The following is a 26,782-nucleotide window of genomic DNA, read 5'->3' on the forward strand; positions in this document are numbered from 1 at the left end:
AAAGTCTTTATTACAGGGTGATGCCTGCTAATTGCAGTACTTCTTTCAGGGAGCGGGGAGATGATGAACGCCGGAGACAGCACCCAATTATTAGAACTCAGTTGGTGTGAAGAGAAGGCGGTGCAGTTACCCGAACTTTCTCTAACTAGCATCATTGGCCTTGAATTTAGAAAAATGAAATTTGTCTCACTGCAGTCTGTTACATGTCATCTTAGTGTTGTTTTGATTATAATATTTTCCTCTTCAAGAACAATGAGGATTTTCATGCACTATCATTAACATTTGGGGACTAGCATTCTGCTCAGAACAGCTGGGGATCCTGGGGCCTTGAGGAGAGGGAAGGGGTCAGAAAAGCACCTTCCCCACCCCATTTCCCCTCGCTGACTCCTAGGAATAATTTTAGGGGGAAGCAATCTTCCACTGAGGAACTTTATCACCATAATTTTTGTGAGGGTGAAGAGACATAAAACAAGAACGGACACATGATATCCTTTTAAAAACTCAGGGTCCCATGTTTTCTAGGGTTAAAACACATTCTACCTCATGTATATATTTATTTATTTCAAACACATACCACATGTGCACAATTAAAAGCACATCAAGTTTTAAATAGACAAGAAAATAACACAATAAAGAAATGTACAGCAGAGGAATTGCCCTCCTTCAGCGCAATCCTATGCATGTCTACTCAGAAAAAAATTCCATTGTGTTCAGTGAGGCTTACTCCCAGAACAGTGCTGTAGTAGTCTAAATGCTTTGGTATTTGTTTTGCCCAAGTCTCCTCTCCAAACTTGCCAGATAAGTGAGGTTCATTTTTCAGCTAATTAGCTCCCCAGTTCTCCACCAACCAGCAATCTACAGCCATCACAGCTCCAGTAGCCCACAGTTGCCCATTTGCCTGCCAGCCAGCCAGTCAAATCATTCCATCAATCAGTTAGCAGGTCCATTAAACAGTCAGCAAGTTTGTTGGTCAGTCTGTTAGCCAGGTCAGTCAGTACACCAGTCAGCTAGTCAATTCTTCCTCCAAACCTGTTCTCCTTCTGCTATCCACAGTCTCTCCAACCTCCAGGTGCTACTTTTATCTCTAAAGACCTTGTTGCCTCTAGTGACTGCAGGCTTTAACCCCATGTTTCCCATATTCACTAGAGCAAAAGGCAACTGCAGACACTGCACCCGATCCCTTCTCAATATCTTCTGTGTTTCCAATATAATATTCCATAAAATTCTTAAATACGTTCCCATTCTTGCCTGAGTTAATTTTATATTTCCCATTTTAATGCTACTTGACAGTAGATGCCATGACAAACTAGTGCTCATATGTCTCTGTTATTATCATTAAAATAGCAATATATTATAAATTTATTATTTTTAACTTTTTTATTAATACATGACTACTGTTTGCCAGTGACAAGCCTTGAGTTTGAACTTGTTGGGTGGCAGAAGAACTGGTTAGATCAATTCATATACATCCAAGGTCTCAACAATGGTTTGTTTAGATCACAATTCCATCTCTAGTGAAGTTTAGTACAAGATATTTGAGAGAGAAGAACTGTGTGGTAGAGGGCCAGGAATTCTTGGAGAAGAGATCAGGTATGCAGAATGGCCTTAAAAAAATTGCAGAGTTTATTGTTGATCTGGGAGGAGGGTGGATCAGGCCCAAAAAGAGGGCAGGTTTGACAGAAGTGGCATCTGCCAAATCTTGACTCCCATCCCAATCTTGATCCACTTTCAGGAACCAACACAGACATGAGTCAAGTGATATCACTGGTGCAGGTCCAAGTTGACCACAGTAGGTGGGGGCGGGGAGGAGGCAATCCTGGGAGGGGGGAGGCAGGCGGAGGGTGGAAAGAGGGCAGGGGGGAGGCGTGATGGGGAGGCAGGAGGTGGAGAAAGGGTGGGTGGGAGGCATGCCGGGGGACGGAGGCGGGTCCCGTGGAGCTCTGCTTCACCAGATCCAAGGCGTTCATGTGGGGCTTGGTGCCCTACACGAATGCCTTTACCTTACTGCCGGCCTTTTGGTAGGTGCTAAAGTGAGTAGCCCCATTGTGGCCTCCATAGAGGAAGTTCTATAAGGGAACATTTGCTCCCTTACCTCAGGGCTGCTTTGCGGTTGCGTTGGTGCTGAAAAGTTGAATAGGATAGGACCTTAAGTGTATTTTCAGGATAACTTAAGCAGGAATGAAGGTGATTGTGATTGTGAAAAATCCATCCTGAGGTAGGGGCAATGGCTTCACTTGGGGGGTGCGGGGGGGTGCAGGCTGCACCAGGTGATGCGCACGGGGGTGGTGGTGACATCACTACTTGCCAAAAAATTTTAAATCTTGGTATTTAAAAAATACCATGCTATATATCAATCAATGCATAATTTCATGTAGAATGCAGTGAAACAAACTGTGTTGAAATATCCGATCAAAAGTTATAGCCCAAAAAACCAGCAGGGATGGGGCAATGGTACATCACCATGCCCACTGCCCTGGACATTGCTACACCAACTGCATGGGAGGAGGTCCAACATAGGGGTGATGTGCTGGCCTCTCATGCTGGGTGATGCAAACCCTAGTGACGCCACTGGGCAGGAGAAATTATGGGTTAGCAGAGCTGTGTTGTTCAGTAGCTGGCATTTGGAGCAAGTTGTATTTTGGGGGGTGGGGGGAAGTGACTGCCATAATTTTTGTTTAAAAAAAGGCCACAGTTCCTGCACTTCAAAAAAATTTCATTCTTTAATTAAAGCCATTTCTGCCCAATGTTGCATATACAGGAGGTCTGGTCTAGAAGGTTGAGCCTCTGTTTGCCTGAAGATAACATCCGAAGGTCGCCAGTTCGAGGCCACTGGCACCATGAATAGTGAGACCTTGAAGTAGCTGACAAGCCCAGCCGAGTTTTTCCACCTGCTCTTGGAGAGATGAAGGAGCTGCTTGTCAGCCTGTGTGGGAGGAATCTGGAGGCCAGAAAGTGATAACAGACCACAAAAGATCCATCTGAAATGTTTTGCGGTTCTTGAAAGATAGAACCTTTCTTCAATTGTAAAAATCCCTATGGGGATTTAGAACCGCCTGCCTTTGTAAACTGCCTTGAATTAAAGTCTGAGGAGAAATCTGACAACCAAGAAAGGCGGTATATAAATGCCTGTATTATTATTATTATTATTATTATTATTATTATTATTATTATTATTATTATTATTATTATTATTATGCGCAAAAGGGATCAAATATGTACACATGTGGGCTGAGCAGAAATGGGTTAACAGAAGTGCTATAGCGCCTGTTAGCTCTCCCTCCCGCAATTCTGCAATTAAGTCTATGCTTTTATTACTTTTGCTTTATTAATCACTTTGTGAAATTTTTGTTCAAAATCTCTGAAATTGGGTTGTATGGCATTGCTGATTTTTAATCAATACTGTGTTGTATGATTTTATGGTTTGTTAGTTGGATGTATATATTTTATTGTAATTGTATGCCTTGTAAGGTGCCTAGGCAGCCCCTAATGAAGAGAAAGGCAGGGATATAAATTGGATAAATAAATAAAAATATTCTTAATAATAATATTCTCCCAAATCCGAGGTGGGGCAAAGCAATGCTTGGTGGATCAGTGCACCAACTGGCCCTGCCCAAACTAGAGCCCTGCAGGGAAATTATCTAAAATTGGATTCACTGGTTTCTTCTTTACAAACCAAATACCATATCTGAAACCAGTGAAACCAATTTGCAAAGCAGAAACATGGGACAAGTGAAATTTCTTCAGCTGGACCAGTTAGTCGTTCGTAGCACTGGAAAGTTCTAAAACCTGACATTTTCTTTTTTGTTTAAGCATGGCTGCTCAAAGCGATAATAAAATACAGTAAAATGGAATATGTTCTTAGATGTCTACATTTGACTGTCAGTCACCCATGGTATTTTGAGAACAAAGAAATGGTCAAGCCTGTTGGTTTAATTAAAGGTTGTTTAAAAACTGGAATGGCAAAGGAAAGTTATCAGAAAGGCAAGGCAAGACAGAATGTGAATATGATCATTATGGCCAAATTGATCATTAAAAGATGGAATAGTAAGAAACTTTTTGGAACTGTAGGAATCAACAGTTGGAGAATGAATTTTTATGAAGCACTTGGAATATTTTAATATTGTCAAAGTTATTGTACTGGTTAAATTAAGAGATCAATATTGATAAAATTTTTATAAAATTGGACTCAATTTATTACATTTTTGACAATCAATATGATATGAATCAGGATTAGCCAATTCTTTACCTCATTGCTTACATAACAGCTCTCCTGTGAGAAGAACAGTATGTTGTTACAGTTTTTCTCCTTTTGTTTTGTTTTGATTATTTCCCATGGTTTCATTTAAGCTTAGAGAGAAATAGGGGAACTGAAACAGAAGCAGGCAGGGAGTATGGGAAGGTGTGTTGGAGAGTCCTTGTCCCTGTGTCTATAATATGGAGTCAGTCTAGATGACCTTGGTGCCGAACTACAGATCAATGTCAAGCCAGGGGAGGCAGGAGATATTTGCTGTCAAATCACCCCAGTGCTAGGCTAATAGCGCCTTTACTCCAATGAACTTGGAATATGTGGCAGTCCCATTACATAGAAGTAGAAAAGCTGATATTTTGACACTTTAGTGGAAGAAATCATGGATCCAGAGCTTACGCAATGCTTTCTATTGTATTGTCATTGGCTTGGTAATTGATAATTAAATTTAATTACACCTTCGAGAAATAATAGTGCAAGTGTTTTTAATGGTCTTACATAGGACAGATCTGATTTCCATGCCATACAGTCTCTCCCTAAATGAGATGGATAATGCAATGATGTTTACACCTTTAGCAAGGCTATTAGTTGGGCTCAGCAGTAGGACAAATAGCACCATGGGGAATATTTCATAAGATCGCAGCATTACTTAGAAGTGTTTGTTCTTGTGCTTATCGAAACTTAAAGGCCGATGACAGGAAGCTTACCTTGAGTCCTGCTGGTCTGGAGGTGTAGACTGAGCCGACCCAAAACAGAACCTGATTTTCATACTGGGTTTAAACTGATGTCCAATAAGTACATGTCTGTGCCTGGATTGTCCATGGATTTCCATGTGTTCTTTGACAATCCCTGGTTTGACTAGCTCATCCCTAAATTATCACTGTGCATGCAATTATTGTTTTGAAGAGCCTCATATTGTTGCAATTATTGTTATTGAATAACAGTATTTATTGTTTCAATGTTATTGTTGCAAATATTGCCATTGAATATTCAGTCAGTATAAACCAGATTGGATTTTTGTAGCAGTGAACCCATAAAGCAGTTATGGTTATTGCATAAATTGGATTTTAAGACAAGACTAGTTTTACCCCAATGGTGTCAAGAATGAGGTCCATGGGCCGAATCTGATCCACGGAGCTCTTTATCTGGCCTGGGTGATAATTGGGCTCTCCCATATCAAGAAAATATGATCAAGATTTGTGTTTTCTCTTTCCATTTTCAGCTAATGAATTCCTAAATAAGAAGAAAGTGCTTATTCCTGGTCATCACCTGCTAAACGATGTCACTTCCTTTTTAATGACATCACTTCTGGTCCCCCACAAGCATTTTGAATGCTATTTTGACTCACTGTATGAAGTGAGTTTGACACCTTTGTTTTACCTTGTTGAGATAGGAGCACTATTTGCCCCTTGGATCCTAATAGCTATCGCTGGGATCAAGGAGCAACAACTGTTACCCTGCACATGCCTGATCTCATCTGATCTTGGAAGCTAAGCAGGGTCAGTTCTGGTTAGTACTTGGATGGAAGACTGCCTGGGAATACCGGGTGCTGTGGGCTTATACCATAGCCTTTCGAGACTGAAGGTTGCCAACCATGTCCCCACTGGATCTCATTGGATTGGATTGGAATTCAAAATTTGAGGGGAACATTTTTAGAAAATGGGAACAGCTCATCTTATTTTCCTAGCCAAACTGAGTGCTTCCAAAGTGCACATGTAACACAAACTGCAGGTGGCTTTGCAAATGAAAGGGGTAGGTATGCACATACAAGAGGATCCTGAGAAGGGATGAGCAGGAAAGATGACATGAGACGGTGGGGTACACATTATCTCCTATTCATAGTTGAAGATCAAACAGCAACTTGCTGTAGTCCACCCCCCAACTCTCCTCTGTATTTCCTCGTCTGCTCTGTCCCCCTCTTCTTTTTCCAATCAGGGGAGTGAAAAGAGCAGAGGCTGGCATCTCACCAGATAAGAAGGACAGTGTATTGCATGATTCGTCAGATGCTGGGAGATCTTGGGCTAACCTTGTTGATGCCCAGAAGTAGACCTGAAGGTACATCCCACAGAAAGGGGTGTACACTGAAGGTGTAACTTGTATATTGGAAAGAGGGGCAGAGTAGGAAAAGCCTTGCTGTCTTTGGCATCCTGAAGCCTACACTGATGAAGATCTCAGAGTAGCATTGCTTGTGCTGTCTGTTGGTTCCCATACATTAAACTTAAAAAAAAAATCTGTTTAGTCATCAATTTAAATAAAAAAATACAAACATATAAAAATACAAAAGGCACTAATGCTTTAACAGGTAAAATGTGTGTGCATGGTGGGAGAGGAATAGAAAATGAGAAAGAACCAAAGGGTTGAGAAGAGAATTATTATAGGGGAGATCCAGTGCCATAGAGGGAAGTTGTAATCTTTCACAATATAATCCCCTGAAAGCAGACAGGTGCACGAATTTCAGGCCTGCAGGATTGACTCTCTTATTAGCAAGGGTGACATCAGGAGCCAGCCAGGGCAGGCCACACCCATCAGAGAGTTCACCTGGGCAAACTGACCAGTGGCACTAATAGCACCCAATGTGCCATCAGGGATGGGCAGAGGGTGCAGCGGGGGATCCATTTCAGGGCTTTGCCCCAGTAATCTGGTGCCAGCCATGTTTCTTAGAACCATGAGGTCCATCAGCTGAAGCCAGGGGTAAAATAGAGGCTTGTGGGTGGAGCCAGACAGAAAATGGTGACTTCAGGTGTGGAGTCCATTATCTCCTGCAACCTGTCAGCCATATACTGGGATAACCTACATATGCAAGTGCAACTCTCATCTAAGTTACAACTCTGCTTGCCTCCACCATAAAAGCACTGCCAAATGGATATTTAGCGAGTTTTTCTTTAGTGAAGCCGACCATTGATCCCTGAAAAGTGATGAAGGGAAACCATCGCTCAGAGAATCCATTCCACCTTTGATGGTCAATATCGAAACAAACTTACACACATGTCTACAATATTCCAGTACGCTCGCCTCTGAAGAAAACTGACCTTAATAAGCCTGCCTTTAGCTCCCGGTGTTCAGGGAAAATGGAGCAAAGTAGAAATCTCATTATTGAGCTCTTTCTCACATCTAAAGGCATCCACGGACATTGACAGTGTGCAAAAGAAGAACAGAGTTCGTACATAATCTCGCTCTGCATAGTCTATCAACAACTCCGTATTCAAAGTATTTGCATATTGGGGGTGTGTATGTCCTCCAGCCGGAGCCGTTTGAGGTGAATTTTAAAGATGCCGAAAATACATTGATTAATTATTTCTCATCATACATATGCAGGAGCCTGTAAGCACAGTCATCCACCTGTAAGTGACAGCAGTTCAATGTCAAGCCTATGTCCAGCTCCAGAGCTTCTGAAAGATTGAGTTCAAGATTAACTTGCAAAAGTTAATTGCAAAATCTTGAGCTATATTTTTCCCCATTGGCACATTATAAAGTCTTTTTTTTTTTTTAAACTAAGCCTAAAAGCCAACATTTTCTATGTTCTCCCCCTCGTGGAGGCAGCAGCTCCTGTTTGATTGGTAACAGCCAAGCAGATTGCATGTCTGGACATCAAGGTCAGAAAATTATCGTAGCAAATCAATCTCTAAGGAGGCATAATCATTTTCAATAAATGTTCTAGTGTGTTAATGCCACGACCAAATTAGAAGATGAATAAAAAAATCTGTATTTTAAATAAGACCACGCAATCCCATTTTTGTGAGGATGGGAGAGGATGACACAAGCTAAGCAGATCAAATGTGATCAGTGCTGGGATGGGTGACTGTGAACCCCCCCTGTATTCTGCCTTGAGTTCTGTGATGGAAGAATGGTGAAGAAAAGGGCCCAAGGGGAGCCTTTCCCAATTGCACTGAAAAGTCCTGACCAACCTTCCAGCGCAGATGCAGCCATGCCAAATGGGGCGTACACAGTGATGAGGACAGACACAGAGGCCTCCTCAAGGTAAGAGAATGTTTGTTCCCTTACCTTAGAGCTGCATTGCTGCTGCTTTTGCACTGGAATGTTGGATAGTATTGGCTCTCAATGTAGTTAATGAACTTCATGTTGCATGACAGCAAGAATGTGCCGAGCAGGCTTCAGTGGGCTCTGGTCTTGCTTGGGAGCCAGTTCTTGTTGTGAAATTCAGGTATGGCCTCTCCCATAGGTGGATGTGTGGTGCGTCATGGTATGTTTGACTTGATCTGATGGTAGAAGCCTGATACTGAGGGGTATGGTAGAGTGTAAAGTCATGCACATTGGGGCAAAAAATCAATACTTTAGATATAGGCTGATGGGTTTTGAGCTGTCTGTGACAGATCAGGAGAGAGATCTTGGGATGGTGGTGGTCAGGTCGATGAAAGTGTCGACCCAATGTGCCGGAGCAGTTAAGAAGGCCAATTCTATGCTTGGGATCATTAGGAAAGGTATTGAGAACAAAACGGCTAATATTATAATGCCATTGTACAAATCTATGGTAAGGCCACACCTGGAGTATTATGTCCAGTTCTGGTTGCCGCATCTCAAAAAAGACATAGCGGAAATGGAAAAGGTGCAAAAGAGAGCGACTAAGATGATTACGGGGCTGGGGCACCTTCCTTATGAGGAAAGGCTACGGCGTTTGGGCCTCTTCAGCCTAGAAAAGAGACGCCTGAGGGGGGACATGATTGAGACATACAAAATTATGCAGGGGATGGGCAGAGTGGATAGGGAGATGCTCTTTACACTCTCTTTACATAACACCAGAACCAGGGGACATCCACTCAAATTGAGTGTTGGGAGAGTTAGGACAGACAAAAGAAAATATTTCTTTACTCAGCATGTGGTTGGTCTGTGGGACTCCTTGCCACAGGATGTGGTGATGGCGACTGGCCTGGACACCTTTAAAAGGGGACTGGACAAGCCATGATGTGTATGTGCAACCTCCTGATTTTAGAAATAGGTTATGTCAGAATGCCAGATGCAAGAGAGGGCACCAGGATGAGGTCTCTTGTTATCTGGTGTGCTCCCTGGGGCATTTGGTGGGCCGCTGTGAGATACAGGCAGCTGGACTAGATGGGCCTATGGCCTGATCCACTGGGGCTGTTCTTATGTTCTTAAGTTGCCGAATGTTGCTTTCATGTCCAGAATATCCCCTAGCTGTTGCTGAAATGTAGCCGTGGAAATGTGTGCTGCGGGCTATAAGTTAGAGCTGGTCTGTGCCTGTATATGTTGACACACATATGTATATGTGCTGTTTTTTCCCCTCAACTGCAACAGCACCATGGGAAACAAGAATGAATTACAGACAGTGAAAATACACTAAAATCCCATGAGAAATGCAGGATAAAGACTGAACGGACCGATAAAGTCAACTCTCCTTAACTACATGCTTCTTCTCTTGAACAAATGGCCCTCCAATATCATTATGAGTCTGTGGTAAAATCTTGCAGCTGCATAGATCAAAGTATGTCAGGACTTTCTCTTAGTATTTTGGCCAATGTAAATACATTGTGTTGCTTACCTAGCTATCAAAAACTTGGAGTCTGGGCCCACCTTCTTCATGGCATTGCTTCCATTTTGTACAAGAAGAACCATTTCATGTGTTGTCTGAAAAGTGCTCTAGATATTCCTCCTACCCAGTTCCAGCTGCAGTTCCCAGCTTTGGGTATGAAAGGGCCCTACTAATAAGAAATGTGGTCTCACTATTAACCCCTCTTGTCTCATAACTTAACCTGCAGATCTGTCCTTGAGTACCCTTGAGTTATTATCTGCTAATTGCTCTATCGTCAGCAAGAAAGGGGGGGGACACTAATAGTAACCTCCTGCTCCCTTTTCAGATCACAGCAGCAGGATGTTAGCAGTCTCTTTCTGCTTATGGATCCATTCAGCTTGCACTGCATGGTGCCTTCATTTGTCCCAGAAGAATATGTGTTTGGTTCTTTACATTCTCCAAAGGGGACCTCTGCTTTGATGATGAACCATACTGGGCAGCTTTGTGTATCACAACTCAATGGAACTGCTGCTTATGAGAAGATGGAAAATCCAGCCGCATGCCAGAAATGTAAAGATCTACCCACTGTATTTTTTTGCAGTGATAAAGCATGAGAGTTTTCTTACAATCTTGAATTCAAGACATGAACCCCTCCAAAGAGGCATGATTTCATTAAATGTAGGATACATTTTTATGCAGGAGTAAAGTAATTCTGCTTATGTTGTGCAAAAAAAGGCAGGTTAAAAGATGGTGTTTAAAAAGAAAAGAAAGAAAAATAGGCGGCCTATCCCTGACCTGAAAGTGATAAGCCTATAGAATTAGCTGGTGTGAACTTACCTTTGGGGCAGTTGATTCCTTGGTGGCTGTAAGAACAATTATGAAACCCTGACTTTTGTTTGTGGCCCTTAAGGTTATGTGAGGGCATTTGCATATGGTGCTTAATTGGAGCCCAGACTGGAATACATAAATGCTGGAATACATAAATTAGGGTCCAATCCTCTCCCCCTCCTCCTGCTGGTGCAGCTATGCTGAAAAGCAGTGTGCTAGATCCAGTGCTGGGGGGAGGGGGTGGACCAGAAGGTTTCAGAGGAGAAAGGAGATTTAAATCCCCTTACCCCTCTGTAAGCCTCACACTTTGTAATGGTTCTCCTCAGACCTGCGGCAGCTCTTTAGCTGGTACAAGACTGAGAAGAGAAAGGAGACAAGGAGGCTGCAGAATGAGGGAATAGGATCCAGCAAGCAACGCTGCAGCCAGATCCACCCCCTCCCACATCCTCCCTGATCCTCCTCCCTCCTTGTCCAGTTTTGCCCCTTCCCTGCCCTCACTGTTGCCTTACTGGTGGCTGAACTGGGGTCTGGTGATAGACAGGGAGCGCTGCCAACTCTTGCAGCAGCCATTGCAAAGCTCTCTGGCTGGCTGCCCAATCTGGCATAGGGTTGCCCATTACTGAGTACCTATGAATACGTGTGGATTGCCTTCTCCTTACCACTAGTGTAACAGCAGCCTTGCTAATCAGAGTTCAGTGGGAAAAGCTTCAAGACGTCACTTCTGTGGCATTTTATGGTTTGGAACCGAGTTAAAGTATAACTACTTTCCAAAAGAGTTACACTACAAATTCTTGCCAGTGTAGATCAGCTGAATGGTCCTGAAGCACATTGCCAGGAGCAAAGAGACATCCTCTGCTGGTTATAAAGTAGCTTCTTTCTATCCTACATTCTTTCTCTGGTTTTAAATGCATCATCTGTCTTGGGTTTTTGTGATGGGGTGGGAATCAACGACAAATCAATAAGTGCCATAAAACTACTATAAATGAACAAGCCACTGTCCATCTTTGCTGAGTAGCCCATCATGTATCCAAGGCACAGCATTTGCTTTGTGGCTGGGAGGATATTTGGTGCCTGAGCGCTGCCATTTATCTTGTAGCTCAGTCACCTTATGTGGAATGCAGAGAATTCAGACTTGTGGATGAATGTTTTGAGATGCATTGGTGCATGTCACGAGGACAACTTTTTCACATGGAGGCTATCCAAGCACATATACACATACATGGATATTCCTCTGGGTATCAAAACCTGCGTTGTATACCTCAGCTCCCTTAATCAACCTCTGCCCAACCGAAGAGGAGCCCCCTGGCAGCCTCACCAAGCCTCCATTCCCCAGGGACCCATGGCATGCTTAGCTAACTTGTCCTTCCTCTCTCGTCATCAGTGCATGAATGGCTTGCTTTTATACCTCTGCACTGCCAACTGTGCCTAGTTCTCCACCTTTCCTGTCTTCCTGATTTTTCTTCCTGATTCATAGTTGACCTGGCAATCGGGGAGTGGCAAGAACAAGCAATCTCTCTCCTTGCCAATAGTGCATAACCACTCCTTGTGAGTTGACCAAGATCATTCCTTACTTAGTATGCCAGGATCACTCTTCAGATATTGCCATAACTCTCTCAGCATAATAATAATAATTATTATTTTTTGCCTCCTGAGGGATAGTCCTTGCTTTGACATGGCCACATTGGAAGGAACGTGCCAGTTATGAACACATGGACAAGATATTTCCATATCCTTGCAGGCATAGGAGTGATTTGTAGGAATTATCCAAAACACATGTTATATGGACTGACCAGATATAAAGGGGGACAGAATGCCTATACCTTTAACCACTGTATGGAAGAGGGCATGTTGGAAGGTACAGCTTTTTAACAGTGAAGGAAGGGGACAGCCAATGGAGCCCTCTCCTTTTCAGCTCTTTGATCCTATTCCCACTGGAGAAAGAAGGGAGAGGTGCCATTGTTTATATTGACTATGCATAAAAATAAAATAAAATATAATAATAATAATAATAATAATAATAATAATAATAATAATAATAATAATAATAATAATAATAATAATAATATGCCGCCTTTCTTGGTCATCAAGATTTCTCCTCAGACTTTATTCAAGGTGGTTTACAAAGGCAGGCTATTCTAAATCCCCGTAGGGATTTTTACAATTGAAGAAAGGTTCTATCCTTCAAGAACCACAACATTTCAGATGGAACTTTCTGATCTGGTATCACATTCTGGCCTCCAGTTTCCTCCCACACAAGCTGACAAGCAGCTCCTTCATCTCTCACATGGAGGGCAGCCAAGACGCTTCTTCGCTCACACCAAAGAGCAGGTAGAATAACTTGGCTCGACTTGTCAGCTGTTCAAGGTCTTGCCATTCACGGTGCCGGTGGCCTCGAACTGGCGACCTTCGGATGTTATCTTCAGGCAGACGGAGGCTTTACCCTCTAGACCTCCTGCCCCCTACCCTCTACCCTCTAGATCAGACCTCATGCATACTCAGAAGTCAGTCCCCTCTAAGCCATTTACAGCCCAATTGTATGCATGGTGGGCACTTTTTGATACCCAGAGAGTAAGCTGCGCTGGTGGGAAAGCACCACATCCATCCCGACGGCTGTCAGGGCAGGTAAGTGCTGCGCTGGGAGATGGAGGGGCGAGGGGAGGGTGGAACAGAGGTGGGGAGGAGGTGTTTCGGGGTAGGGGGAGAGCAAGGAGGGGCGGTTCAGGCCAAGGGCGGTCTCTGCCATATCTTAACCTTTGTCCCAGCTCTGTAAGCCCTACACAGGGTTTCTTGGTTCTGCACCAGCGATTTACCAGCACAGACCCAAGTAGACCCATCGAGCAGGCTGGGACTCAAGGCTTCCCACCCACTCCATTCCAGTGCTGGATACAGCGTGGGCCTGCTGCGCCAGCGTTGGATAGGATCAGGCTATTAGTGGGGCTTAGTCCCAGCAAAGTATATATAGGATGGCAATCCAAGTGGCAGGAAAGGAGACTTGCAATTTGTCTCAGAAACTACCTCTTGTCCACTTGCATTTTCTTGCTGAAAATGTCTGCATTAAACATTTAGAGCAATTCTTTCTCTCTCCCCCCTCCACTGGAAAAAGGGTTCCTGTTGCTCTCTGTTATATTACCCTATGTATGCCTACACATAAGTAAATCCCATTGTGTTCAATGGGACTTACTCTCAGGAAGTTATGTATAGGGTGGCAACCTAGGTGAGAGAGCAAGAAGTAGGTAGCAGCACTTCTTCTGCACCCCTTTTCCATTTGCACTTACCTGTCGCTTCCTACCTCCCCCCCCCCATTCCAACTCCCAGGAAGACAGCCCTCATTACTAAGATGATTCTATAGTGATCATTCAGTGCATGCTTACTCAGAAGTAAATTCAACCATGTTCAGCGGGGTTTATTTCCAGGAAGCAACTGTTACCCTGCACATGCCCAATCTTGTCTGATCTCGGAAGCTAAGCAGGGTCAGGCCTGGTTAGTATTTAGATGGGAGACCTCCTGGGAATACTGGGTGCTGTAGGCTTATACCATGGTCTTTCGAGACTGAAGGTTGCCAACCATTCCCAGGATAGTGTGTACTGGACAGCAGCCCAAGCTGTGTAGTAGCAGGGAGTAAGCAAGAGTGAGGCAGGGGAGGATGAAACTGAACTATGTTTGCTTGTCTGAGTGTGGGTGATTGGGAGATGTTACGATTCCAGCTTTGGGGCATGATCCTACGCCTACTTGCTTGGAAGCCCCAAGGAGTGACTGGCCCCCAGGCGAGCAGGTCAGTCCTGTGCACACTAAACAATCAGCGAATCTTGCTCTCGCTGGCAAGAGCAGAACATTTACTGCACTCAGAAGGGCTAACTTTGGGGGGCGGCGGGAGGAAGCTTTCACCCCTTTCAGTTGGCAAGCACTGCTGGGATACATGCAGACACAGAAAGTCTGCTGAAGGATGATTGACAGCACCGGAGGAGGGACTAGTATGAGTTTTGCCTTGAAGAAAGCCCTGGATTGCAGTGAGCACATGGTTGCAAATCCCACATGGGTGAAAAATCACAGATGTGACTCACTTTCATCACTATTGCTCCTGCCATGGAAAGGTTATTCTAGAAAACAGGGGCAGAGCCACTGCAGCTTAAGCAGCTTTGTAGGATAAAGGCGTTAGGCAAATATTTAACCATTTTTATCCAGTGTAAACAGCTGCCAGATTTAGAATGTTAGGTCCCAGAGACTGTGACAGGATGGTATCACTGGATCTTTTGAATGATACTGTGGTCAAACCTATCACTGAAAAAGGTTGGTTCCCAACATTCTCTCACACTCCTGCATTGTCAAGAAACAGAAACCTGGAAAGGACTTGGCAGGTAGAAGCAGCCTTGATTCAAATGCTGAGATAACTAGGGACAAGGAGCAGGCTTAACTTCTATCCTAGGGGTGTCTCCAGTTTAAGTGAATGGCTACCATTTATTCCAATGGGAAAAAATCAACATGTGGTACATGGAAACTACATTGTGGAGCAGGCTCACTCTACGCTGATGCTGGGTGACTCAGTCGCTGTTGGTGAATTCCCACTGGTTTTGTGTGTGCACATGCACTAAATGAATCTGTGCACAGAGAATCCCAGAGGTTCTTTCAATACATGAGGCCTCCCTACACACCCTTCATAATTACGGACTTTTTGCAAGTAATGTACCTTGGCACGTTCATGCATGCTTGGAAACCTCAATAGAATAACTGGTTTGTTGTGACATGAAGTTGTCTAAGCAACAGCCAATTTATGGCATGTATTACTGGAAGATGCCTTTGTATTAGGCTAAGGATTTGTAAGGTCTTTTACTGTTGTTTGAATTTGTTAGGGCGAAGCGAATTTTCCCTCCTTAATTTAATACATGGCAACAGGTATAGTTTCATCATATTGCACAAATCTTTCCAGTTCACGCTGATACTTTATAAGTGTGAGTTTCTTCTTTGCAAAGTTGGAGCCAGGAAAAGAAAGCCAACAAAAAAAAATTTCCATGAATCACCCTGAGGTGCATCCAGCAACAAGAGGACAAAATGAAGCAAGATGGAACATTTGCACTTAAAAAAAAAACGGGGTCAAAGGCCTACCACATTGTTTCTCAGTGGGCAGATCTAGAAGCCTCCGAGCTCAAGCTGGATGGTCCAAAGATAATAAATGCGTGGCAGGGAATAACAGACCACTGTCTGTAGGGAAGGTGTGAACTGAATGACCTGAAGAGGCCTTTTCCTCTGAGCGTCTGTGGAACAGCCAGCAGAGTTTTTCTTTTAGCTGTCTCAGAAGCGGAAAGGTAATCAGTTTGTAAAGGATGAAAGAAATTTGAAAGATATCTCAGAGTCATTGTGGAAAGCTCACTGAAAATCAACAGGCTGCTGCCATCAAAAAAGGCAAACAGAATGTTAGGAAAGGCCAAGCAAATAATACCAAAGCCTTTCATAATGCTTTGGGATAAATGAATGGTGGGTCCACACCTTGAGCGTTGTGTATATATACACCCCGTGGGAAAAAAGAATGAAATGGAACAAAATGAAAGACGTAGGATACCAGCCATGATCGCAGAAAGATCATCCCTATAAAGAAAGGCAAAGGGAATGAAGACTTTTTAACTTTCCAAAGGAAACAAAAGGCCAACGGAAAGGTGAGAGGGGAAGACACAACAGAGGAATATGAAATTACTGATCTTGCCCTGGTAAAGCTGAATCCTTTCACACCGTATGAGAACTAGAACAACTCCAAATTCAATTAGTGCAGCAAGTTTTAAACATAAAAAAGAAAATGTCTTTTTCCAACCAATTAAACTAGGAACTTCACAGCCCAAAAAAGACAAAGAACTTCAAGGTATCATTAAAGGGAGTATCGACAGTATTCAATAGTCAAGGCAGTCAGGGAATACAGCAGTATTTGGAGTGACCAGAATTTTGGAACCACCGTGAATATTCTTGTGCATAGCAGGTGGAGAGGGAAACTTTCGAAGGCTTCTTCTATAAAGCAACTCAGCTATGCTCCCACACTTGTGCTGGTTCTTCATATGTCACCCCCAAAAGTGTCACAGGGAGAGTTTAGGGAAGAAAGTGGAATAACCTGCCACCACTTGCCTGAGTTTCTCCTTAGGTGGCCAGTGGCACTCAATTTGTTATCAGGCTGAGATGGCTGAGAGAAGAGGCAGAGAGGGCAGAGACTCCCCCGGTGCCCCCAACACACACATTTGCGGGGACCACTGGGGGGAGTAATTATTGAGTTGAACTCTTTCCTTGACTCCATCTGCCATACAATAGCAGTTCATTTTAGTCATTCAGTAGAGACGAGTTACAAACTTGTTGGCAACCTTCAGTCTCGGAAGACTATGGTATCGCGCTCTGGATGGTGATTCTAGCACAGCGTCTAAAAGGCCGATTCGGGAGTGACAATCCCTTCCACACTGGGAGCAAGTGTAGTGTGTCCCTGGTCTGTCTCCCTGGCTGTGGGCCTTCCTTCTTTGCCTCTTTGCCTCAGACTGTTGGCCAAGTTTCTCTTCAAACTGGGAAAGGCCATGCTGCACAGCCTGCCTCCAAGCGGCCGCTCAGAGGCCAGGGTTTCCCACCTGTTGAGGTCCACTCCTAAGGCCTTCAGATTCCTCTTGCAGATGTCCTTGTATCACAGTTGTGGTCTACCTGTAGGGTGCTTTCCTTGCACGAGTTCTCCATAGAGGAGATCCTTTGGGATCCGGCCATCATCCATTCTCACGACATGACCGAGCCAACGCAGGCGTCTCTGTTTCAGTAGTGCATACATGCTAGGGATTCCAGCTCGTTCCAGGACTGTGTTGTTTGGAACTTTGTCCTGCCAGGTGATGCCGAGGATGCGTCGGAGACAGCGCATGTGGAAAGCGTTCAGTTTCCTCTCCTGTTGTGAGCGAAGAGTCCATGACTCGCTGCAGTACAGAAGTGTACTCAGGATGCAAGCTCTATAGACCTGGATCTTGGTATGTTCCGTCAGCTTCTTGTTGGACCAGACTCAGCTTTCTATTATCTGTGGCCAATTGCCAAGGATCTCTTGGGCATGTGCCATTCTGCTGGTGAAGAATGTCTCCCAATGTCCTCTAATTATAATGCCCTCATCTGGCAAGCAACTAGCCGCATTTGCTCACACCCTGTCTACCTTGTATGGCAAGGAGGAGAAGGGCAGGCAATCGTAGCTTTGCACAGGCAGCCCAGCAGACATGGCAGGAAAGGGACTGGATGGGTAGGTTCCAGGCAGCCAGGCATGTCACACAATTACCAGCAGAAAATTAGGCCAAAGCTAAGACCCATTTCACTCTCTCTCTCTGTCTGAGTGATCATCAGCCTCATTAAAAAAATGACTAATTATTATTCTGCCTCATTAACAACTATAAATCTCCAGTGCCAGAACTTCATTTTAAAAAATGACAAGTTAGCACTTCATTATATTCCATAGTGCCAAATGTTAACCTATGCCAGGCTGTTTTTCTCAAGCATGAGGGTGCCAGCCGATGCCGAGGTTTAAAGGGCACAAGTGTCTCTAAACAGGCAAAGCCAAAAACAACATTAGGGCCTTCTTTAGGGGAAGCAGCTATGATGATGGAGAATATGAGGCATATTCTAGGAGAAAAGATGCATCTTTTTGGAGTGAGGAATTTCCTTTTTTTAAGAGACTGGGTGGTCTCTGATGTGTAGGTCAGTTGGACAAGATCAAGATTTCCCTTGAAGCTTAAGACCTAATACAGAGAATTATATGTTTTTTCCTAGCTTCTGAAAAGCCAGGTTCTGGATCCCTGTGTTATCTCAGTGAGGAAGATTATGTTATGGTATCTCAATGAGGAAGCCTATTATGGACTCCAGCCATCTGTAATGCAGTCAGTGGATTTATAACTTGGCCTGTTCGAACAGAGACTGTTACTGTTTGCTCTGGAGATTATCATTTCAGTCCTTGATTATGGGTGCCTGGGAGCAGGCATGTGTTAAAACGGTGGCTTGTCTGGGCTGGACCTACAAATAGGCCACACACTTATGAAGTTGTACTGCCTTTTAGGCAATGTATACAGCCATCACAGGGGAAAAAAGACTACCTAGTACTGGTTGTCCTCGTAAGCAGTGGTTATGCCTGGAGTGTTGTTTGACAAACACCCTCCCTATTTAATTTATTTAAAGGGTTTATATCCTTGAGAAATAAAACAGTAGATTGACAGAGCTAAAGACAGTCGTCCCTAGAGTTGGAGCTTTCTGATAAGATCAGCACCTCTAGTTGTGTCTAGAAACACTCACACAAAGCTGTTCCCCACCAACATGTATGATGCAGCAGTGCTGTTGGGGTGTGCACTGCATGCAGTGGTGGGGAGGGGGGCCAGATGGCTTGGGAAGGGTAAATAAAAATCATTTTTCTATTTGGCCGCCAATGGGTCTCTTTGTAAGTCCACCAGCTATCTAGCTGCCTTACATCAGAGGACCCTCAGGGGGCATGTCAGGCCAGGAAAGGGGGAATAGGATCTTGATGTCTGCTGCTGCCACTCCTTCCTCCTTCCCGCTAACTGCCCTTTGCTTGGTCCAGTTCCTGCCCCAATCCTCCCCTAACCCACGCTGCCACCTGACCTTACTTGTTCCGATGGGGCATTTGGGAGTCACTGGCACATATGTGGAACCTCAAGCTGTTTGCACCAAAGTGTGCCAGTGACTCCCAAATGCCCCATCGGAAAGTGTTTGGTGGTAGCACAACTTTGGCACCACTGGAACAGGGTTTATGGCAGTGGATTGCAAGATCTGCTGCCGTAGGCCCTGAATAGAATTGGGCCATTCAGGTGCAGAGATGACAGCTTCCATGTATTCCATGTCATAGAAAGGGTTTCCCATGCTTCTCAAGACATATCCCTTCCTCTGGTTTAAAACACCGCCTTCCTGCCACCTGACAGATAGTTGGCTACCAAACTCTCATGGGGAAGTACTTGTGAGAAAGAAATTACTGCTGTGGAACTAACTTTTCTAAATTATATCACCCTTCCTGACAGCATAATTACCCCTTTAACACGACGCATATACGCCCTTAAACAGTGGAGTGTTATTTTAAGAGCTTTCCATTTTCTACCTTCTCCCTACCTGGTAATATAGAAATTCATTTTACCTTCACCCTTATTGCTCCAAGAGGTTGAAAGAGTTATATGAGCTGAAAGAGATTGGTAAGGGTAGAAGAAGATGGGCAGTATGGGAATGGCAAAGAAATTCACACAGCTTTTGCAACTGGTTGTATCCAAAGCTCCCTGTTCAATCTCAGCCAACCCAAGACACATTATCAAGCTTCTCTTCACACTGGCAGCATGGATGCTTTGGGATGAAGAAACTACTTTGGAAAGGTCACGGTAACGTGTAATTAATTCTGAGGTTTAATGACAAACATGGGGAGGCAAACAAAGCATTTCTCAGCTAGCGTGTGACATGAAAGAGTAACAATCTTGCTGATCAGATAAAAAGGACCAAATTTTGTGCACTTTTTTTTTTGCCTCCAGCAAAACGCACTCCCTCATCCTTTTTTAGCAATGCTTTGCACACCTCTGTGAATAGGTGCAAAAAAAAATGTGCATCATTGGAAGTGTTGGCAGGAAGAGGGAAAGTTCCGAGGCAGCTGGGCTGATCATCCCTTGCACGGTTGACTAGTTGGAACAAAAGGTGGACGGAATGCACATTTGAAAGTGCATCCATATCCACATCCTATTCTATTGAAAGTAATCCAGTGTAGATGGACAACATCTGTGTTACAACATGCATTCCCATTCGAATTTTTCCCCCAATTACTCATTTATAATTAGAACTAGCTTAGAGCAGTTCTAGCACTGAATCCGCCCCCCTCCAGCACAGCTCAGCCGAAAGTGGTGTGTCTGCCCAGTTGTCTAGTCAATGGGAATGCAGCCCTACTTCTCCCCACTCCCATTCAAAGTAAAGGCCATGAGAACACTTTCCTTGCCCTTGTTGACATCATCACATCATCAGAACTGATTGGCCACATGGCTCTGTGATACTAAGTTTATTGTGTGATCCCTGATTGTCTGGGACAACCAGCTCTTGCAAGTGGGGGGGGGGGGCAAAGCAGCAGCAAAACTGAGAAAACCATGGCTGTCAACAGGTGTGTGGAAAATTGGGTTTTCTTTCACTAGCCCTTGCACCTCCCTCTAACTGCAATTTTGGTATTAAAAAAAAATCAAGCCTATCAAAAATTTAACACAGCACTAATTAAAATACAACAAAATACTTTGGATTGTAAGTGATGGAGGCCTGGCAGGGCATGTGCTGTGGTTTCTGCAGTTCCTATGGATATGCAATTCTGTGGTCTTATAGAACTAATTTGTGGAGAAAAAACAATGGTACAGGGAATAGGAGTTTAATATCTGAGAACACATCTTGATGGCTGTTCCAAGCACTGCCCGTCAAAAGAGTGAAAATAACTTAAATAGGTTGCACCTTGTCCTGGAACCCTGCACTCTCTGTAGTCCCCTAAGTGCATTTGTAAGGCAAGGAATTATGGGGGAGTGCAGTCTTGGGCAGTTGGTACCATGGGTACTCATAAGGTTCAAAACTTACTAAGTGAAGATGCATTTCTGGGGTCCATGAGTGGCTCTTTTTCCACGTGCAGGTTCACAATTTCCTCCTCATCAGGGAGAATTGTCTTAACTCTTGGAATGTATTTGATCCCTGATGCTACCTGTGTGACAGCCCTCCTGTTGGTGAGGCAGTTGGGCCATGGAATGGGAAAAGGGAGGGGGAGTTGTCCCTGAACCGCTAATGAATCCCGGTCCCAACTTTCTAGGTTGGGATTTAGGTGCAGGCCTCACTGAGGAAGGAAGGGCAGGTTGTAAGCATTTCAGGCAAGGAATTATGGTAGGCGGCGGGTAGCGGGTGGCGGGTCTTGGCAGTGGCGTAGCTAATGATTGTGTAGTCCGGTGCCAAGTTCAAAATGTTGCTCTGGAAGTGATGTCACAGTTGGAAGTGACATCACGCCCAGACTTTTTAAAAAGTGAAAATTGGGAGGAACCCACCTCCTCACCTCCAGAAGCTCACCACCCACTTGCTCTGCTGCCTCCCCCAGTCAGTGACATAACTAAGGCATATATCTGCTACCTGCAGTCAAAGAAGTTTTTGTATGACAGTTTTTGTCATACTTTTGTATGAACTTTTGTATGAAGTTTTTGTCCCCCTGCATGACAAAATCAAATTTAATTAAGTAAATAAATAAAAGTTATTGGTTTCATGCTGTATCATAATAACATCCCATTGGCACTCAGAACAATCAGTCTCATGGGTCAGTTTGGAGTTAAGCAAATCCACTTTTTGTTCTACAAGGCAGTTGTGTTTTCATTTTCTGGTTACTTGGCCATAGCCTTTGATAGAATACAGCTATTCCAGTGCAGCTTGTTGCATTGCATTCTGCATTAAATTACCTTTCCAATGATATATAACGTGATGGTATTATTCATACATGCCAAGATTTTCACAATTTTTGTCACTAGTGTCAAACTCAGCTTGTTGCCCCCCCCCCAAAGCTTGATGCCTGGTGCAACTGCTAACCCCTGCACCCCCTTAGCTATGTAATGGAGTCTTGGGAAGTTGGTTTGTTCTGTGCATTCTTGTTCTCTTCTGCCTTTTCAAAGCTCTTTCTTTCACCAGGTGCCAGCCATTAACATAGGCCATCAGAGCCTCAAATGTCTGCCCTTTCCTTATTGGTACCAGCAACTAGGCTTTTAAAGCCGCTGTGGCAATTGGAGCAGGCACCTCCCTTCCATATTCCTGGAACAGAACTTGGCTGGAGTGGACATGGCACCTCCCTTGCACAATGATCAAGATCCTTGGGCATCTGGTATCCCAATTTGCAGTTGGGTACTGATTGGTTGATCTTCTTCCCTCCCCACAGGAGACTGGGCATTGTAGGGGTCCCCTACGGACACTGGCAACCCTGACATGTTCACCCAGAGTCTGTTGCTACTCAGGTTCATGAACATGACATTTCATGTCTCAATTCTGCCTCAATGTTTTGTACTCTTCCTTCTCACTAGTCTCCCTTCGTATACTGCCCATTTGCTCGTACATATCAGAACAGGTCATTGGTATCTGATTTTAAAGAGTTGTCCTACGTATGATTCATGAAGACCACACAGTATGGCAAGAAATTCCATTATATGCATCTTGTGCATTCTATGAAAGTCAAAGTTTTTTTTTACTTGGCTTGAAATGTAGCCAATCTTTCAATGTCATTAAAAGTTCTTCTTGTTCCTGTTATCGGCATTAGATTGATCTTGGCATCATTCCTGGTACAGATATATCATCAGAATGGAAAGGTATCTTTGAGGTACTCAGTATATAAATATCACAGTAGAACTCCTTGTTTCCTTGATCTGGCTCTGATGATTAAAAAGATCCACTGATGGAGGAAGCTTTCAGAAGCTTTCAGAAGGCAGAGTTACTTCATTGGAGTGGAGGTGAGCCCTCCTCCCCTCGCAAAGGCTAAAAACACATGGCAGGCAGGTAAGAGAGGCAGTAACTATCAAGAACACATGCTTCCGAACTGTTATTTTTACCCTCACTGTTTCCTTCTGGTACTTTACATAGAGACGTGATGGCCCATCAAAATGTATTTAGTCACTGTTAAGGCCCTCACTCTCTCTGGGTCCTGAGTGATACAGAGTACATTCTGCAATTTCATATACAGTTTTCAGGTATAAGTAGAAACATTTTTGGACAAGCCACTGTGGTATTTATACCATTAAATAAATGAATGACATCAGTCAAATGTTACAGGGTGGTATGCATTCATTTTACTATCAAGGAAACATAGGTTTTCCAACAGGGTGTTGCTAAACAACCATATTTAGTAAGAATACAAACTTCTTAGATAGCTGTGTTGGTCCCACAGTAAAAACCCATAAGCCAGTGGTAATACCGTTATTAGCTATGTGTGCACCCTGAAATCAGTGTCTTGCATTTGCTTAGGCTAGTGTGTGTGTGTGTGTGTGTGTGTGTGTGTGTGTGTGTGTGTGTGTGTGTGAGAGAGAGAGAGAGAGAGAGAGAGAGTTAATTTTCTGCTGCAAGCTGTGAAGCCAATGCAAGACATTAATCTGAGATGGAGACATCTATTGCCACATGGTGATTATCTCTCTTAATTTGATGGTGTCCTATGGCCTGGCCTTCTACGAGTGAGCAGGGAGTCATGAATGGAAGGGGCCTGCTTGCAACAAGAGGTTTACTCTCCACATGTAGTAATGGCTATATCAATGTTATCTCCCCCAGAAGGTGGCCTGTGACAGATATTATTGACACAGCACAGAGCTCCAAGGGGAAGGATGCACAGAGCATAAGGAATTCAAACAAACAGCAGCAATGAAATGGAAGAAGACTTCCTCTTCTACAAGGAAGGGAAAGCTCTGTGCACTCATTCAGCATTGATTCTCTTCCATCTAGCGGATCTTGACTGAGGAGGGTGGATGGTGCTAAGCCTAGTGTGACCTGATGGAACACCAAGATAGCCAGCACACTGCTGTTGATTCCCAATAAAGTAATTTAGGTTAACCAGTGAAGGTGATGGTATGGAATCAGGAAGGAGGGCACTGGTCAATTCATTGGTTTTCAAACTCTGTTTTTAGGGAATCTGTTCCACATGGACTTGACTACCAAAGGAGTACACGTTCGCCTGCCAAGAGCCCCTGAAAAGTACAATTCTGGGAAGTTTTTTTAAGTCATCCCCTGATTTCTTGCGAGGCATCAGCAAGTCTATTGGGCTTCAGCACCTGAGACAGTGCACTCTGGGACATGCTCTATACCAGGGGTGCTCACACCTTTTTGGTTCGAGAGCTACTTTGAAACCCAGCAAGGCCCGGAGATCTACCAGAGTTTTTTTTACAATGTTCGCGCCATCATAACATATAACATTTATGTGTACAATGTATGTTGGTGTACCTTGAGCCCCACTGAGTATAACAGGTCTTACTCCTGAGTAGACATGCCTAGGATTAGGCTGTGAGGCTGCAATCCTAGCCACACTTACCTGGGAGTAAGCCCCATTGAGTACAATGGGCCTTACTCCCAGCATTTCCTCCCAGAGGCACCTGAAAGGGGGGGGGGTCGGCACTCCACGATCTACTCATTTTGCCTCGCGATCTACCGGTAGATCGCGATCCACCTATTGAGCACCCCTGCTCTATACATTCTACCTCAGTGATTGGCAGTGGTGGGCAAGCTGCCTTATGAAACTGGTCTGTCATTACTGTTTGTGCCAGCGAAAAGCACCTATAGCCCAATCCTATCCCCTGCCACTCCACAGCATGCTGCCTTGCCAGTGGAATGCATGCTGAATGCTATGATGGTGCAGGAGGGCAACCAGAAGGCCAGCAAGAAGCAAGTAAAAAAATCTTTTTACTGGCCTCTCAATGGTCTGCCTGGTTAATAGTGGGTCTCCTTGGACCCCGTCCCAGCTATGTAGCTGGTTTAAATCCAAGGAAAGGAAAGGACTGTGTTGGGCAATGAAAGAGGAGTAGCACTCTATGCAAGTAGATGCCATTGGTATCCATGCCCTGCCTCCCCCCAAAACCATCCCAATTCCTCCCCCTTCCTGCCCAAATCTCCCCCAAACAGCCCATGAACCACCTGCCACATTATGTGACACCACTGGCCATTTCTGTCAGTGGTTTCATTGTGCATGATGACAACACAGCACTTGCGCCCTTGCAGGGCCATTTACATCAATGGATTGGAAGATCCACTGTTGTACAAGGCCCACAGGATTGGTCCAGTAATAACCTTTGGAGAAACCATAAGGTTCTCCACAACACCATCTGAAACCACTTGGTTAAGATAAGGGTAAAATATGTGTTTTACTGGGGTTTTTTTTTAATTTAAGATTTTAAAGATCCAAAATGTTTGAAGATACATGTAATAAAAGTAAATATATTTCTATTAAATATAAATGTATAAATTCAGTGACTTATTAAAAAATGTTCATTATGTTTGGAGATGGTATTCTTGAATAAGGGATACCCTTTCCATCCAAAAACAATGTAGGGTTCTTTAAAAAGGAAGATTACAGCAGTTTGAAAAAGAACCACCAGGGCTTCTTTAGCTGAGCTGGGGCTTGTCTTCCCAAGTAAAGTGACATGACCATATAAGTGAACGGAATGCTGGTGGAGTCCCAGAAAACTCTTGTTCCTTTTCACCCACTCCCTCTTCTTCTTCCTCCTTCTCTGAAGAAAGCTAAAAAAAATGTGCTCTACAGCTAGTTGCTTGAGAACCCAATCCTATCCAACTTTGCAGTGCCGGTGCAGCAGTGTCAATTGGGTGTGCACTACTTCCTGTGGTGGGGAGGCAATCATGGAGGCCTCCTCAAGGTAAGGGAATGTTTTTTTCTATTATCTCAGGGCTGCACTGTGGTTACACCAATGCTGGAAAGTTAGATAGGATTGGGCCCTGAGTCAGGAAGCTTCCCACCTGAGGCAACTGACTGTAGGGTGCTTTGTTGACCTTCCCCAGCTGGAGCAGGAGATGGAGGCAGCAGTGAGGAGTGCAATAGGGCAGGGAGATTGACTGATTACCTGGGATGCTTGTCTGTTGGTTCACTTGCAGCTGTGGGCTTAGAGCACTCCTGTGAGTATTTATATATTGCAAGTGTCTTTTCATGTAAGGACCTCTGGCAATTTTAGAGTTACATGGGCCTAATTGCACAGGCAAATATGCAGGTTTAGAAAACCAAAGCTAATCAAGATTCTAGTTCTGTGAATAGTGACATGACATTAGCTTATGAACAATTTTTGAACTATTTCAAAAATAGTCCAGGATATTTGAAGTTTTGTAAATTGGGTATTTGTATACACAGATTTCTGGACCTGCAAAAATATATCCCAGCGGTTTCCGACACAACCATTCTGCAATTTCCTCCAAATCTTGAAATGGCTCCTTTCAGAGTTATGCTCAGGATCAAGAAACTGTCAGGAGGGAGATTGAAACTTCCATAGACACTGAGTTCTGTTATGCCCCTGTCACTTTGTCATCTTTACAGGATCATCTTGCAAGTTCTGATTGAAAAGTAATAGTCCTGCTTACAATCACTGGTGTGAGAGTGCAGATATCCTTGCTCGAAGCAGACTGCTATGCTGCTGTTTTGTCTCACCCTTTAAAAATGGCTGGATGATGTGTGCTCCAGTGCATGAAAAGGGGAGTCCTCGGCTTACAAAGAGGTGACTCTCACAGGA

The sequence above is a fragment of the Tiliqua scincoides genome, chromosome 2 (genome assembly GCF_035046505.1).
Source record: "Tiliqua scincoides isolate rTilSci1 chromosome 2, rTilSci1.hap2, whole genome shotgun sequence".
NCBI lineage: Eukaryota > Metazoa > Chordata > Lepidosauria > Squamata > Scincidae > Tiliqua > Tiliqua scincoides.